Genomic DNA, 14,751 nt, shown 5'->3' on the forward strand with positions numbered 1-14,751 from the left:
ATACCCAGAGCTGCCCCTTGGGTTCATGGTCCCCATGCAAAGTCTATATCCTGCCTAGCTCTCTCCCCATCTTTAACTAGTCCTATGACAGTGTAATTGGTGGCTCAGTTGTACTCTTAGTGGGCCTTTGAATAAGCAGGTATCAAGCAGTTATACAAGAAGCATAGATCTAAGACGGGGTGGCCAACCTGTGGCTCCAGAACCACATGCGGCTCTTCAGAAGTTAATATGCGGCTTCTTGTATAGGCACCGACTCTGGGGCTGGAGCTACAGGTGCCAACTTTCCAGTGTGCCGGGGGGTGCTCACTGCTCAACCCCTGGCTCTGCCACAGGCCCTGCCCCCACTCCACCCCTTCCTGCCCCTTCCCATGAGCCTATGTGCCCTCGCTCCTTCCCCTCACTCCCCCAGAGCCTCCTGCACACCACAAAACAGCTGATCGGGAGGTGCGGGGAGGGAGGGTGAGGCGCTGATCGGGGGGGGCTGCTGGTGGGTGGGAGGCATTGTGAGCGGGGGCAGGGGGGAGCTGCTGAGGGGGCTGCTGACGTATTACTGTGGCTCTTTGGCAATGTAAATTGGTAAATTCTGGCTCCTTCTCAGGCTCAGATTGGCCACCCCGCTCTAAGATCACTGCTGGCTGTGCGCTTGGTATTTCTGGTAGGGCCGGAAGCAGACTGTAAAGAAAAATCCTAGGAGGAAGCACATTTTCAAGCCCAATATTGCAGACCAAAAAGGTTCAAGTAGTTTTGACCAGGTCAGCCCAGTGCTGGGTTTTTATCGGAATCCAGCCTCTGCACTTTTTAACTTTCAACAATTACAACAAATTGTAAGACTGATGGAATCCCACCATAGCTTAGTCCGTTTCATTCACAATCATGATGGTGCTTCGTGGCAGGAGTTTATCTGGAAGTGCGAAGCACTTACTTCACAAAAGAGCATTTTCCGTAGTTTATAGAGATTGATTTCTTAAACATCTGAAGGGACGTGAGTTTAGGATGTTCTGCTGTGTTCCCATAAGGGCAATCCTGTATGCTCAGCCCAGCCATATGTCTTGGAAGACAGCAATGGAACCGCACCAGAGCGGAGAGCTAAAGTCGACAAAGGAAGGCAGCGTGGGGCGAATATATTTTGGTAGTTATCTTTTACATACAGTATCAATATCTCTTTTGATGCCTGTCAAGACAGACAAAGAACCTCAGATAATTACCAGTGGTGGAAAACCTATGGTGTAATGCTCACAGAGAGTGTGCTCAGTAGCAATCTGGCGCTGATCACAAAAATAAGACAGCCTAGAATTCCACGTGTGCGTTCTTTCTTGTTACAATACAAGCCAATGGCTCTGTCTGTTTTCATTACACTTGCAACTGGATCTATGTGAAATGAGTTTCAGCCGAGTTTTCAGGTTGTAAACTTTTGTGCAGCTGTCCTGTATATCCAGGTCCCCCTGACAATCAGACTATATCAGCTGTTCTTTTACATCAGAGACGCTACACTTTTCTTTTGCATATAACCAGTGCACACTTCACTTTACTTTTCTTGATCTTTAATCATATCAGGATGCACTATATTTATATCTCATATACACAGTGGGTCAAATTCTCAGCTGGCTTACCCCAACTATAGCGAATACACCTCTTGGACAAAATACACGTTGTAGTTAATGAGTTATGCCAGCAGAGGGCTCCACCCAACTTTCCTTGTTTTCCTAGTAAGAGGTGGCCAACAAAAATTAGATTTTTTTAAATATATATAATTATTATTATTATGGGGTTTTTATTTAACTATTCCAAACAAAGTTATGGGGTCAAATCTGAAGAGATGCTGAGCACCTGCAACTACCCAATGAAGTAATTGGGCCAAATGCAGAGATTCTTATTCAATTCTCATTCAAGCAAACATCTCATTGAGGTTAATAGGAAGTCCATTTAACCCAAGTGAGGAGTATTCTGTTCTGTTCAGGTTCTTGTACTGGACCCATCACCAGAGTATCTGACTGAAGTGCTTAACTTCAGTCGAGCTATGGATTTACACGAGCAGAAGAAATAGTTCCATATCTTCAGGGCTGCCTCAGAAATCAGACTCATGTAGGTTTCTTTGACAGGTCCGACAAGCACTTTTCCACGCTGATATGGATGAGAGGGAATATCAGATTATCAATCAGATCTGTCTAAGGGCTGAGCCCTTAGACGGCATCTCTTATCCAAGGATCTCACAACTTCCTACAATAATAAGTTAAGGGCCAAGGCCCAGATCCTCAAAACTTTTTCAGCTCCTAACTTCCACTGACTTCAAAGAAAGTTAGGAGCTACCCTCCCTCACTCCTCAAGCAGGCCTTCCGAAATCAAAGGGGCTCCTCCTGGAATAAAATGCTATTCAACATGAGCAAGGGCATCAGCATCTAGCCCTAATTAATTAGGGATGCTTCCCCTCGGAAGGTTGTATTACAATTACTATCAATTCATTAGACAGGGTTCCACACAACAGTCTCTTCTGGATCTCACAGCTGGAGGCAAGATGCTTCTGTCTGTGCTGATTTGAGACAAAACGTTGCTCTCCTGTCAACTATTCAGAAAGGAAATGGAGGTGAGATACAGTGACCAGTGAGAGTTGGCTTGGGTAGGGGTTTTAACATTTAGTCTTCTCCCTGAACTCCAAGTTCCCTTTCTCCTGCAGCCAGTTGGTGTGGGGAGGAGGGGACATAGTGGGTCAGGACAGCTGGAGAATGTTGTCCATGGTGAAACCTGCAGAGAGAGAGAGAAACAGAGAGTGTATGGGGGTGGGGAGGGTGCAGCAGGAATGGTGGAAGAGTCAGGTGGTCAGCCACTGGGGAAGCAGCATCTCCTTCAACCTGTGCCGAGCATGGGCTGGGGAGAACAAGGAGTTTCAGACTAGGTAAAGCATCCTACTCACCCTCCGAAATAAAGGGCATTCCAGTTTTGGGGGGCCAGAGGGGTGAGATGCAGCATTTGTAGGCATCCCATACAAAATGGTGGCGAGCCAATGAATCTGAAAGTGACTCTCACCAATGAAAAGCCTGCCTAGGCCACCCCCTTTCATCATTCAGATCTGAGTAATATCGACAAGGGCTGTGTTGAATACATGAAGGGTTTCTTTTGTTGCTATTGTTACAGTTGGATTTGAATCTGTGGGATACTGAGCACTTTCATGGGGTCAATGGTACGGTGCTCAGCATTATGCAGGATTGGGCCCTTACAATGCAAGCTGTAAGGCGTATGTTATGTTATGTTGAGCCAACTCCTTGTGAAACCAATGGGAGTCTTTCCATTGATTTCCGTGAGCGCTGGATCAGGCTCTAAGTGAAAATAAATCCAGTTGGCAATTTAAGCCTCTGTCTTTTTGTCCTAGAATTCCCCTGCCTCCCCTCAAAAATGTTTGCAGTTATTAGAAAGGCACAAACAACTTTCATCTGTAGATTGACAAGATAGTGTGCTAAGATATGTATTTGAACGATGTTTGTTCACATATATAAATATGCATATATGCCAATTAGTGATGTCGTAGACAAGTTAAATTAAGCAGACATATGTACTACAGTATGGATGAGAAGCGTCCTGATGCCAATACTCTTCTGTGATTTATCTTGAGCAAAATGTATTGTTTAATATTTTTCATTTCCATAAGGGGGAGCTTGTGCATAGAGGATTACTGGTTGGGTGACTCTCCAACCCCTCTGAATTTACACATTTTTAGTGAATGCAGACCATTTTCTGTGTAAATCCTATGGATTGTGAGTTTAAGAGGTAGCACAAATATTTAGTGACTCAAGCTTCTACAAGCTGTTCTTTCACACAAGACGGATATTGACAGACTCAGTAACCAGATCGAGTAAGAGTCAGAAAGGGAAACATTTTTGCATAACCAAAAATATGTGACTCATGATCAAGTCTAACCTTTGCTTATATAATTATATGAGCAGAAGGTTAATATTTTTATTCAGCTAGTATGGAATTTTCACAAGCCGATGGTGAAAATTAGTGTGTGATATGTAGACCGGATGTGTGCAGTAAACAATAAAACATGTGGAATGAAAAATAAAGTATAAGGGTCCATGTATCGAGATCTGTGAAAAAGATACAAGGTATTAGGCCTTAAGTCACTCAAAGTTAGGGTTGTGCTCAAGTGACTTGTGAGTCTGGCCCTTAGAAAGCACCCCCACATTATAAGGAAACAAACATCTCTATGCATTGTAGGGTGGGGGTGTCTCAGTCCAGGGATTTGAATTATAATTTCTGGTTTAAAAAAGGTTTTTTACACAATCGTGGCAAGAAAAATTTTGAAAGGCAGGCTATGAAACACAAGCTGTAATTTTGTACATGCAAATCAGGTAATCTGAGTTTTTGTTGTGCAATATCTTGGGAGAGAAAATGTGAATGCCCAAAAGGTAAATGGGTGATTGCAGGTGTCATTTTAGAGGCTAACTTGGGGTCTCTTTGAAAATGGTGGTCTTGATCCTTAAACTCATACAAAGATAATTTTAAGGAATCATGGCCCTGATTCAACAAAGCACTTGGGCATAAGCTGAAAACCTATTAATGCCATGATTCCATAAATCTTCCATGATTCCTGGGGCAAAATCAAGAGCCAATAGTACATGGCATAAGTTCTCAAAAACTGTAACAATCTGGGCCAAATTTATGAAATGGCCATAACTGAAGAGTCCATTTAAAATTTCACTGCAATCTTTCTTCCAAAAGGCTTTATGTGCATTTTCTATCGGTACACCTAAATTCAAGTTTGCATTCATAAATGTAATTTGTGTGACCAAACAAGGTCATTAAAACATACCTACCCAGCTCATACATGCATATGGAAATCTGAGTGTTTGCATAGAGAAGACTTTGAATGTGGGTTGAGGAGGCTTTTTAGGCTGCTTTTGAAAATGTTTCTTTTCATCGTAACTGTTTTTAAAACTAATGTATTGAAATGGATAGCACTGACAGCATAACAGACGCGTTATTTACAGGGTAGATTATAATGATTCCTCGGAGACATTGTATGTCGTGTGTGAGTAGCCCTTGATATGGATTTCAAAGGAGGAATTAGTTATTGGATACAGCGTGTTTAAAAACAATACTTGGCTTTGTCCTAGCTCTGTAATGAAAGCTCTCATCAGCCCTGTGATATAAGCATTATTGCAATATACCCATTGCACAGATGGGTACAGTGAGGCACAAAAAAGGTAAGGACTCCGAACAAAGTTGAGTGTGCACAGCTTTTTTGCGGGAGATGTTGAGCTCTTTGCGGCATTGACTCCACTGGGAATCAAGGTAAGAGCACATAACAGAAAACATGAGATTCCTGACCTTTCTCCCATGTTCCGACTCAGTTTCCTCCTCTTTTAAGATCCATACTTTTGAAGGGTGCATGTTATTCCACTGAAGGAATATGTCTGTATAGCTTGCACTATGTTGTCAATGGGCTACTAGATCTTAACTTTTTTACTCCTTTTGACAGCGCATGCTACTCACCAATGGATGGCACCACCTCCTGGCAATTCTGGGGATTAGCTCTGCCAGGCCAATGCCCGTTCCAGTGGTCGCATTCAGTCACTCTGTCTCTTTCTCTCTCTGCAGCCCCTCTCTCATTCCAGGAACCGCAGCCTCCTCTTCGTGACTTGTCCCTCCATCGTGGTCACCACATGGTTTCCCCTTCCCGGGGTATATCTAAGGCCCTTCTCACGAGCAATCTCAGGCAGTCTTCCCTTTCACTGACACTCCCTCAGTGGCTGGCAGGAGAACCCAGAGCCACCCTATACTCTGGGTTCCAGCTCAGGAACTCTCTAATCAGCAGCCCAGGTCTGTTCCCTCCTGAACCCTGCTGCCTTTCCCTGAGTTCTCCTACCTTCTTCAGGGTCTGCCAGCCCAAACTCCCTCCACCTAGGGAGTGACTGTAGGCTACCTTGGCTCTGCAGCCCCCAAATCCACCTCCCTTCTCCCAGGGAGTGACTGCAGACTATTTCCCTGCAGCCCCCTCTGTTACCAGCCTCCCGGCTTTGTAGAAGCCCTGCCTGTTCCTCACAGGTGAGCTTCCCTCTAATTAGCTGCCTCCAGCCTAAATCTCCCTCATTTGCAGCCTAACTGACGTAATTCCACTCTTGGGGGGCCAATTGGGGGAGTACATCCCATGACACCATTATCTGGGCAGGTTCGGTACCTTGTATGCCCAGCGTACTTTAAGTCACCCAGGCATTACATACTGAAGTATTCTATTTTTCTATTACTATACATGGCATTAATTGTGTTGCCTATTTCCAGTAGAGTCATAAACATTTAACATTATGTGAGACATTATGAAATACAGAACTATGACGTATGCACAAAGGAGCCAAGTTGTGGTTTCTGTGGCAACCATAACTTTGAATATGCTGATTATAATAATATCAGCTCTCTATTATACTGATGCTGCACTGTAATGAATCAATAGATACGACTGTTATATAAATAGCACCCCAGGGGACACAAGGCTAGATCTCTAGCCCTTCAGCTTCAAAACCATTGGTCTTTTCCACTTGAGTTAGAGGGTGACTCCCTCTCTTGGCCAGCCACTAGAGGACAACATTGCCTGCTCAGGCACACAAAGCCACTACCGTATACATGTATTGTGTTAACTAGCTTTTAGATTCAAAATGTAAAATGTTTCCGTACAGATTCAGCAGCATTGTGCAATGGTTCCCAGCTTCGACATAGCCTGGTGTGTGCAGTCTGGGAGGCAAGGGCACTGGGGAGTAGGCAGAAGGAGTACAGGAAGAGGAGAGCGCAGGGGAGTTCTTGTCCGGTTGCGGGTTAGGCTGTTCTGGGGTAGGACACAAGGGGTCCCCTGAGCTGCTGAGGTTCAGAGACTGTGAAAGGGGGCAGGAAAGCAGAGCCTAACCCCTGTCCCACCCCACCCCACTGCGACAGGAGACGGAAAGCCCAGCGAGCTACACTGGCAGTGCTGGGGAGAGCAGGGGGCTAAGGATGGTGGGTGTCTGGGGGAGGCAGGGTGTGCTGAGTGCCTTCAGCAGGCAGTGGGGGGCTTGTGTGGGAGGCAGGGGGTGTTTGGGGTTGGGGGAGGCAAAGGCACCCCCGGTTAACTGTCCTCACACACACCTGTCAGGAGCGGGTACCAGGTGCCCAGCCAACTTCACCTCTTACCTGCCAAGCCCAGCAAGATGGGAGACTCCTGCTGCTTCCTGCCATCAAATCTGGCACCCTCCTGCAGTGCACAGGTTCAGGGACTGCTCCAAGCAAGGCTGCCCTGTGGCCTGCCTGATTCACAGAGACTACATCACCGAGTGCATGCCAGCAGGGTCTACATGGGGTGGTCAGAGTGCCACCCATTAAAGCACTCTGACAATCACACCCCTGTGGGCTAGTCTGGGGCACTGTGTAAAATTGTTTCTCCTGCAAATCTGTCATGCGAGGCAGCTGCCTTCCTGGTTAACCTATAGCTACAGCAGCCTCTGCAGTATCCTTCATTCAACCAATGAAATAGTTGCATACAAATTAGCTGCATAGAAAGGGTGGTGATTGGTTGAGTTACCTCTGAGATCACAATGGTCTAGGACTCTTTGCAAGGTTTTTCTTTAGATACATGCTTTACCGTAGCCATACTCTACCCGGGTGCAATTTGTATGTCAAAATGGCTGAGAATGTAAGAATTGGATGGTAACAGACCATGAAACCCAGTGAGGATTCCACTGGTGATATTCTGAACAAAAAAAGCTATCACCCATGCTTCACATTGACTCAACAGTCAGTCTAAACTTCAGTGACAAGACTGGAATCTCATTAATTAGATGATATGTTGGAACGTTGTGGCTTCTTTTGTCTCTTGAAGCCTTTAATTCAAGACAGGATGCCTTTGTAAAAGAGATATTTTAGCTCGAGATAGGAATCAACTGGTGAAAGTCTATGGACTGTATTATGCAGGAGGTCAGACTAACTGAGCATAATAGTCCCTCCTTGCTTTAAAAATCCGTGAATCTCTGGTGACTTATTTGATTAAATTAGCCCCTGTGAAATAAAGTCCTCTTTTTAGTTATGAAATAATATAGACCTACGTCTAAAAGTGGAGCAGACAGATAATGAAGAGATGCAGTATCAAATCACTGTAATGTTTTTCTCTGAAGACTAGAGGAGCAGTCGGTCCAAAGAAAACTACTTAGTAGCTTCAAGCAGTTGGAAAAAAAAGTACATTTACTTGTTAATGTCTAATAGTCTCAGATGTCTACAGTACAAAGGAAAGTATTTGACCAGCTTAAAAATTTTATGGTTAAAATAACATTCAATAAAAAAATGCATTTTTGCAAGACTGGTTAAGAAACCACATAGTTAAAGGCGGGAATTCCGGGAAAACCCCTAGGGTAGCCACGTTTCTCTGAGGGAGGAGCAAGACGGGGACAAGAGGGGTCCTTTTCCTGCTGAAGCAATTGGCTGCCACACAGGTTCACAAGAGAGGGGAGGGCAGGGGGGTGGTTTCTTCCCTGAAATATTGCAGCTCTTTCACTCGAACAGCGAGAAATCTTTACAATGGAGCCACTTTCTGCCCCTGGTAGGAACGGAATGAAAACACTTTGGCCAAGGCATCTCAAAGTTACTAGTGATTTGGGATGCCTCAATTTTAGGGGACCCAACTTGAAACACATGAAAGGGGCCAGATATTCAGACATTGCTGAGCGCCCACCCTTTGTCAATCAGACCCCTTTAAGGTAAGTCACACTGGGCACGCACAAATGGACGCACACAATGTCACAAAGGACTTATGCTCTTAACTCCCTTAGGAACATACAAATAGCTCCTTTTAATACTGTGGTATTACCTCCCAATGGCTCCGATCAAGTTTGGAGCCCCATTGTGCTAGGAACTGTACAAACACAGATAAGACAGGTCCAGAGACACACAAAGAGTGAGGGATGGGGATAGAACATACAAGCTAATGAGTGTGGTAATGAAATGTCAGTTTCCTTAGAGCAATGATCAGCCTTTTCCCAACTTAGTGAATAAGAATAAACCAGATATCTCCTGCATTGCATTAGTTGAACTTTTGATATAAAGAAGAATTTGGCTCTTTAGGCCTGATTTATCATAGGCATAAGCAAGAGCAACTCCTTTGGCTTGAATGAAACTCAGGGATCGGTTTTGGGACCAATCTTATTTAATCATTTTATTACTGACCTCGGTACAAAAAGTGGGAGTGTGATAATAAAGTTTGCGGATGATACAAAGCTGGGAGGTATTGCCAATTTAGAGAAGGACAGGGATATCATACAGGAGGATCTGGATGACCCTGTAAACTGGAGTAATAGTAATAGGATGAAATTTAATAGTGAGACGTGTAAGGTCATGCATTTAGGGATTAATAACAAGAATTTTAGTTATAAGCTGGGGACGCATCAATTAGAAGTAACGGAGGAGGAGAAGGACCTTGGAATATTGGTTGACCACAGGATGACTATGAGTCGCCAATGTGATATGGCCGTGAAAAAAGCTTATGCGGTCTTGGGATGCATCAGGAGAGGTATTTCCAGTAGAGATAAGGAGGTGTTAGTACCGTTATACAAGGCACTGGTGAGACCCCATCTGGAATACTGTGTGCAGTTCTGGTCTTCCATGTTTAAGAAGGATGAATTCAAACTGAGAAAGGTACAGAGAAGGGCTACTAGGATGGTCTGAGGAATGGAAAACCTGTCTTATGAAAGGAGACTCAAGGAGCTTGGCTTGTTTAGCCTGGCCAAAAGAAGGCTGAGAGGAGATAGGATTGCTCTCTATAAATATATCGGAGGGATAAATACCAGGGAGGGAGAGGAATTATTTAAGCTCAGTACCAATGTGGACACAAGAACAAATGGATATAAACTGGCCATCAGGAAGTTTAGACTTGAAATTAGACAAAGGTTTCTAACCATCAGAGGGGTGAAGTTTTGGAACAGCCTTCCAAGGGAAGCAGTGGGGGCAAAAGACCTATCTGGCTTCAAGATTAAACTTGATAAGTTTATGGAGGAGATGGTATGATGGGATAACATGATTTTGGCAATTAATTGATCTTTAAATATTCATGGTAAATAGGCCCAATGACCTGTGATGGGATGGGATCTGAGTTACTACAGAGAATTCTTTCTTGGGTATCTGGCTGGTGACTCTTGCCCACATGCTCAGGGTTCAGCTGATCACCATATTTGGGGTCGGGAAGGAATTTTCCTCCAGGGCAGATTGGAAGAGGCCCTGAGAGTTTTTCATCTTCCTCTGTATCATGGGGCACGGGTCACTTGCTGGAGGATTCTCTGCACCTTGAAGTCTTTAAACCATGATTTGAGGACTTCAATAGCTCAGACATAGGTGAGAGGTTTATTGCAGGAATGGGTGGGTGAGATTCTGTGGCCTGCATTGTGCAGGAGGTCAGACTAGATGATCATAATGGTCCCTTCTGACCTTAACATCTATGAGTCTATGAAACTGAGTCCACTTGTGCTAGGGCTGGATTTTGTCTGGTAAAATCATGGTGCAGCCCAAAATTCTTGCACAATCACTGCCAAGTGGGTGTGATTTCAAGGACAGCAGGTGGCAGTGGAGAGATTTGGGACTCTGTATTTCACTGAGTCCTTCACTCCTGTTTCCACAGAGGTTCAGTGGGAGACGGTGCACGCAAAAGATGAGGAAACATGACAGTGTAGTGGGAGCAAATAAGAGTGACGCCACCACTTCCCTGGGAAGGGAAAGATCCGCAGTTTGGGCCAGCCATCGCACCCCTGAACTATATGAGGTCAGGAGGACAGAAGATCCTGATTCACGATGACCACTTCTCCCCTAGGCTCTATGGCTTGGACAGAGCTCTCCAGTTCAGGCCAGCTACTCCTATTCTGGCCTCCAGGAGTAGGATGAAGAAGTTCCCCGGCACCTGGACAGTGCAAGAAGACATGATCTCTGCTGCTATCAGATCCCTGACTCTTGGATGGGCTGAGGAGAGAAGATCATGGACAGTGGCATAGCAAACAGTGGGTTGGGCCAGGGAGGGGGAGAGGAAGGGAAGGCTCTGGTGGATGAACTTTCCCTTAGATTTGGGTGTGTCTGATCTGGAGTTTTGGTACAGGCCCATCTCCACCAACTATTTAACATGTTTTAAATACAACATAGGTTTATATACATATATGCACAAAGACTCTCCAATGGCTAGAATAACTCTGAGGATATTTTATCTACTTGGTATAAAAGTCTTCTCCTTTCCTGGTATGTGCCATGTGTTTTGGTCATTGCAATCATGCCGCAATGCTGTATTGTCGACTTTCAAAAGAAAAACTCATGAATAAAATACTGAAGCAATAACCATCAAGGGAAAGAGAAACAAAGAAAAACTTCACTTGGCTTGGCCAAAAGGCTGTTCAGCAGGTGGCGGGGACATGATGTTTGAGTCCTGGACAATCTGAATGATCGCTCAAGTTGAGTCAGCTTTGGATGGATGAAGTCCCCAATCTTAGGTCACATCTACATTGCATACCTGTTGTGGCAGCATGTAGGGTAGCTACGTGCTGCAGTGAACAGCAGGCTGTATCCACACTGCAGGGTGAAGCTACATGTGTCAGTAAAAAGCGAGGGCAATGGGGAGTTGTCGGTGTCTTCTTGCCACTGGGAAATGCTCCAGCAGCGGGAAACCACACTGCTAAAAATATCAGTGGACATAGAGGAAGCACTGCTTGGGCAAATAGAGAGCCCTGTCGGGTACATACAGGGCAGGTCTACACTTAAAACACTGCGATGGCGCAGCTGGACTGCTGTAGCACTTAAGCGAAGATGCTCTTGTGCCAACAGGAGAGTTTCTCCCATTGGCGTAGTTAATCCACCTCCCTGAGAGGTGGTAGCTACGTCAATGGGAGAAGCTCTCCCACCGTCATGGCGTTATCTACATGGGGGAGATTAGGTCAATATAACTACGTCACTCAGGGTGTGAATTTTTCACACCCCTGAGCAACATAGTTGTACTGATATAGGTCTGTAGCGTAGACCTGGCCACCCACAGAGATCAGGACTGTCTTTATTCTACTCACCTATGCAGTGCCTCACCATCTACAGTGCTATTTATACCTATGCTAGGGTGGCTTGGAGTAATATGTACCCTACACACCACCAAAAGGAGCATGCTGTGCAGACATACCCATAGAGCTGTGTGACGTGTTTGCAATCTAACCAGAAACCCGACAGCTTATAGGCTTCATTACAAACTCAAAATGCAGAACAAGTTTGCTTTAAAAAAAAAAATTATGAACTTTCTGAGCAAAGCTGGGCCCAATTTTGAGTGGTTTTGGGCCTAGTTTCAAATGACCCAGGGCTGTGATTTATAGTTTCACATCAAAACCACAGGAAATTTATGGTTTCTCCTGGGTTAGAGGTGAAACCAGGTGAGACGCAGTGGTTTTGACTGAGTTTCACTTGGCGTTTTAGGCTTTGTTTGAATCTGAAGCACAAAGTGAAAGTCAGAGACGTGAACCCATATGAACCAAACCCAACAATCAGCAGCACAAAGTACAGTGGAATGGAAAGACTGCTTTGCACACAGCTCTTGTGGATATATTCCTTACAGCAGCCTTGTAAGATGGTCATTAAAATGTACCAGCTCAGACACAAAATCCCTTCACCCACCCTTTCTCATGGTGACTGGTTAACGAAAAAACTAGGGATGTGTTTACCTGTGCGTCAAATAAAATGTATTCACACACGGGAAGTAGAACTTCACAGGGCTGCCTTAGAGTCATGCTGGGTCTTCCATCTTGGTTGCTATCAATGAGAGCATAAATTATGACTGTTATTGTGGAGAGGGGAAAAGAGCAAAAGAACAAATATAGCCTTGTAATCTCTGATGGGGGTGAGAAATGGGCAATTCCCCACCCTCTGAGCATGTGTAAAATTAAAGCTATAAAATGCAGACACACTGTATGCAATGGTTTGCCTGAGCGGGCAAGGTGATCACTATGAAAATATCAGCATACTGATATGTGAATGACATGGCAACAAGTTGCTTTGGATCCCAGTAGATGGTTCTTTTAACTCCATGGCTTGCACCAGTCTGCACCCCTGTGTTCCTTCTTGATCCTTTCATCCTTCTAAAGGTACAATATAGAATGCTACAAAGACTATGGTGTGTGTATGAGAGAGAGACCTCCTTAAAGAATGGAAGTTATGCTCTCATCTCTGTTAATCTGAATCAGCTGTTTATTGTGTGTCCATCATGGCAACCAGAGTAATTTGTTACCCTAACAGCCCCAGTATGCCCTGGTCCCAACCAGACAGATCACAGCTCATATCTTCTTTCTGCAGTGGGTGCGAGTCTAGTTGAATGGTGGGAAAGATACTGCTTTGCAACCAAGTGACTAATGTCAGCATCTGTGTCCCTGCATTACTGTGATGCAAGCTGGAAGTGAAACAAACACTCTCCTCTACCAAAAAGAAAAGGAGTACTTGTGGCACCTTAGAGACTAACAAATTTATTTGAGCATAAGCTTTCGTGAGCTACAGCTCACTTCATCGGATGCATTCAGTGGAAAATACAGTGGAGAGATTTATATACATAGAGAACATGAAACAATGGGTGTTACCATACACACTGTAACGAGAGTGATCACTTAAGGTGAGCTATTACCAGCGGGCGGGGGGGGGAACCTTTTGTAGTGATAATCAAGGTGGGTCATTTCCAGCAGCTGACAAGAACTTCTGAGGAACAGTGGAGGAGTGGAGGGGGGCGAGGGAATAAACATGGGGAAATAGTTTTACTTTGTGTAATGACCCATCCACTCCCAGTCTCTATTCAAGCCTAAGTTAACAGTATCCAGTTTGCAAATTAATTCCAATTCAGCAGTCTCTCATCGGAGTCTGTTTTTGAAGTTTTTTTGTTGAAGAATTGCAACTTTTAGGTCTGTAATCAAGTGACGAAAGAGATTGAAGTGTTCTCCAACTGGTTTTTGAATGTTCTAATTCTTGACGTCTGATTTGTGTCCATTTATTCTTTTACGTAGAGACTGTCCAGTTTGACCAATGTACAAGGCAGAGGGTCATTGCTGGCACATGATGGCATATATCACACTGGTAGATGTGCAGGTGAACGAGCCTCTGATAGTGTGGGTCCAGATGATGAAGATGTCATCAGTGTAGCACAAGTAGAGTAGGGGCATTAGGGGGACGAGAGCTGAGGAAGTGTTGTTCTAAGTCAGCCATAAAAATGTTGGCATACTGTGGGGCCATGCGGGTACCCATAGCAGTGGTTCCTTCCCCACTCTGAACTCTAGGGTACAGATGTGGGGACCTGCATGAAAACCCCCTAAGCTTATTTTTACCAGCTTAGGTTAAAACTTCCCCAAGGTACAAACTATTTTACCTTTTGCCCTTGGACTTTATTGCTGCCACCACCAAGCATCTAACAAATATATAACAGGGAAAGAGCCCGCTTGGAAACGTCTTTCCCCCCAAAATCCTCCCAAACCCTAGACCCCCTTTCCTGGGGAAGGCTTGATAAAAATCCTCACCAATTTGCTACACTGATGACATCTTCATCATCTGGACCCATGGAAAAGAAGCCCTTGAGGAATACTACCAGGATTTCAACAATTTCCATCCCACCATCAACCTCAGCCTGGACCAGTCCACACAAGAGATCCACTTCATGGACACTATGGTGCTAATAAGCGATGATCACATAAACATCACCCTATACCGGAAACCTGCTGACCACTATTCCTACCTACATGCCTCCAGCTTTCATCCAGACCA

The 14,751-nt window shown here is 44.7% G+C and overlaps 1 long non-coding RNA gene across 5 annotated transcripts in view; it reads right to left on the reverse strand.

Annotated features, from left to right (window-relative positions):
* Window positions 1-1,074: 1,074 nt before the first annotated feature.
* LOC122461488 overlaps window positions 1,075-14,751 on the reverse strand; it is a 127,063-nt gene continuing 113,386 nt past the window's right edge. For all 5 annotated transcript variants that reach the window (XR_006283420.1, XR_006283415.1, XR_006283418.1 and 2 more), the window contains 2 exons: window positions 12,678-12,765; window positions 1,075-2,739 (listed from right to left, as the gene is read on the reverse strand). This is a non-coding gene — a long non-coding RNA (uncharacterized LOC122461488). The remainder of the gene's footprint in view (window positions 2,740-12,677; window positions 12,766-14,751) is intronic.

Source organism: Chelonia mydas, chromosome 8 (genome assembly GCF_015237465.2).
Source record: "Chelonia mydas isolate rCheMyd1 chromosome 8, rCheMyd1.pri.v2, whole genome shotgun sequence".
Classification (NCBI taxonomy): Eukaryota; Metazoa; Chordata; order Testudines; family Cheloniidae; genus Chelonia; species Chelonia mydas.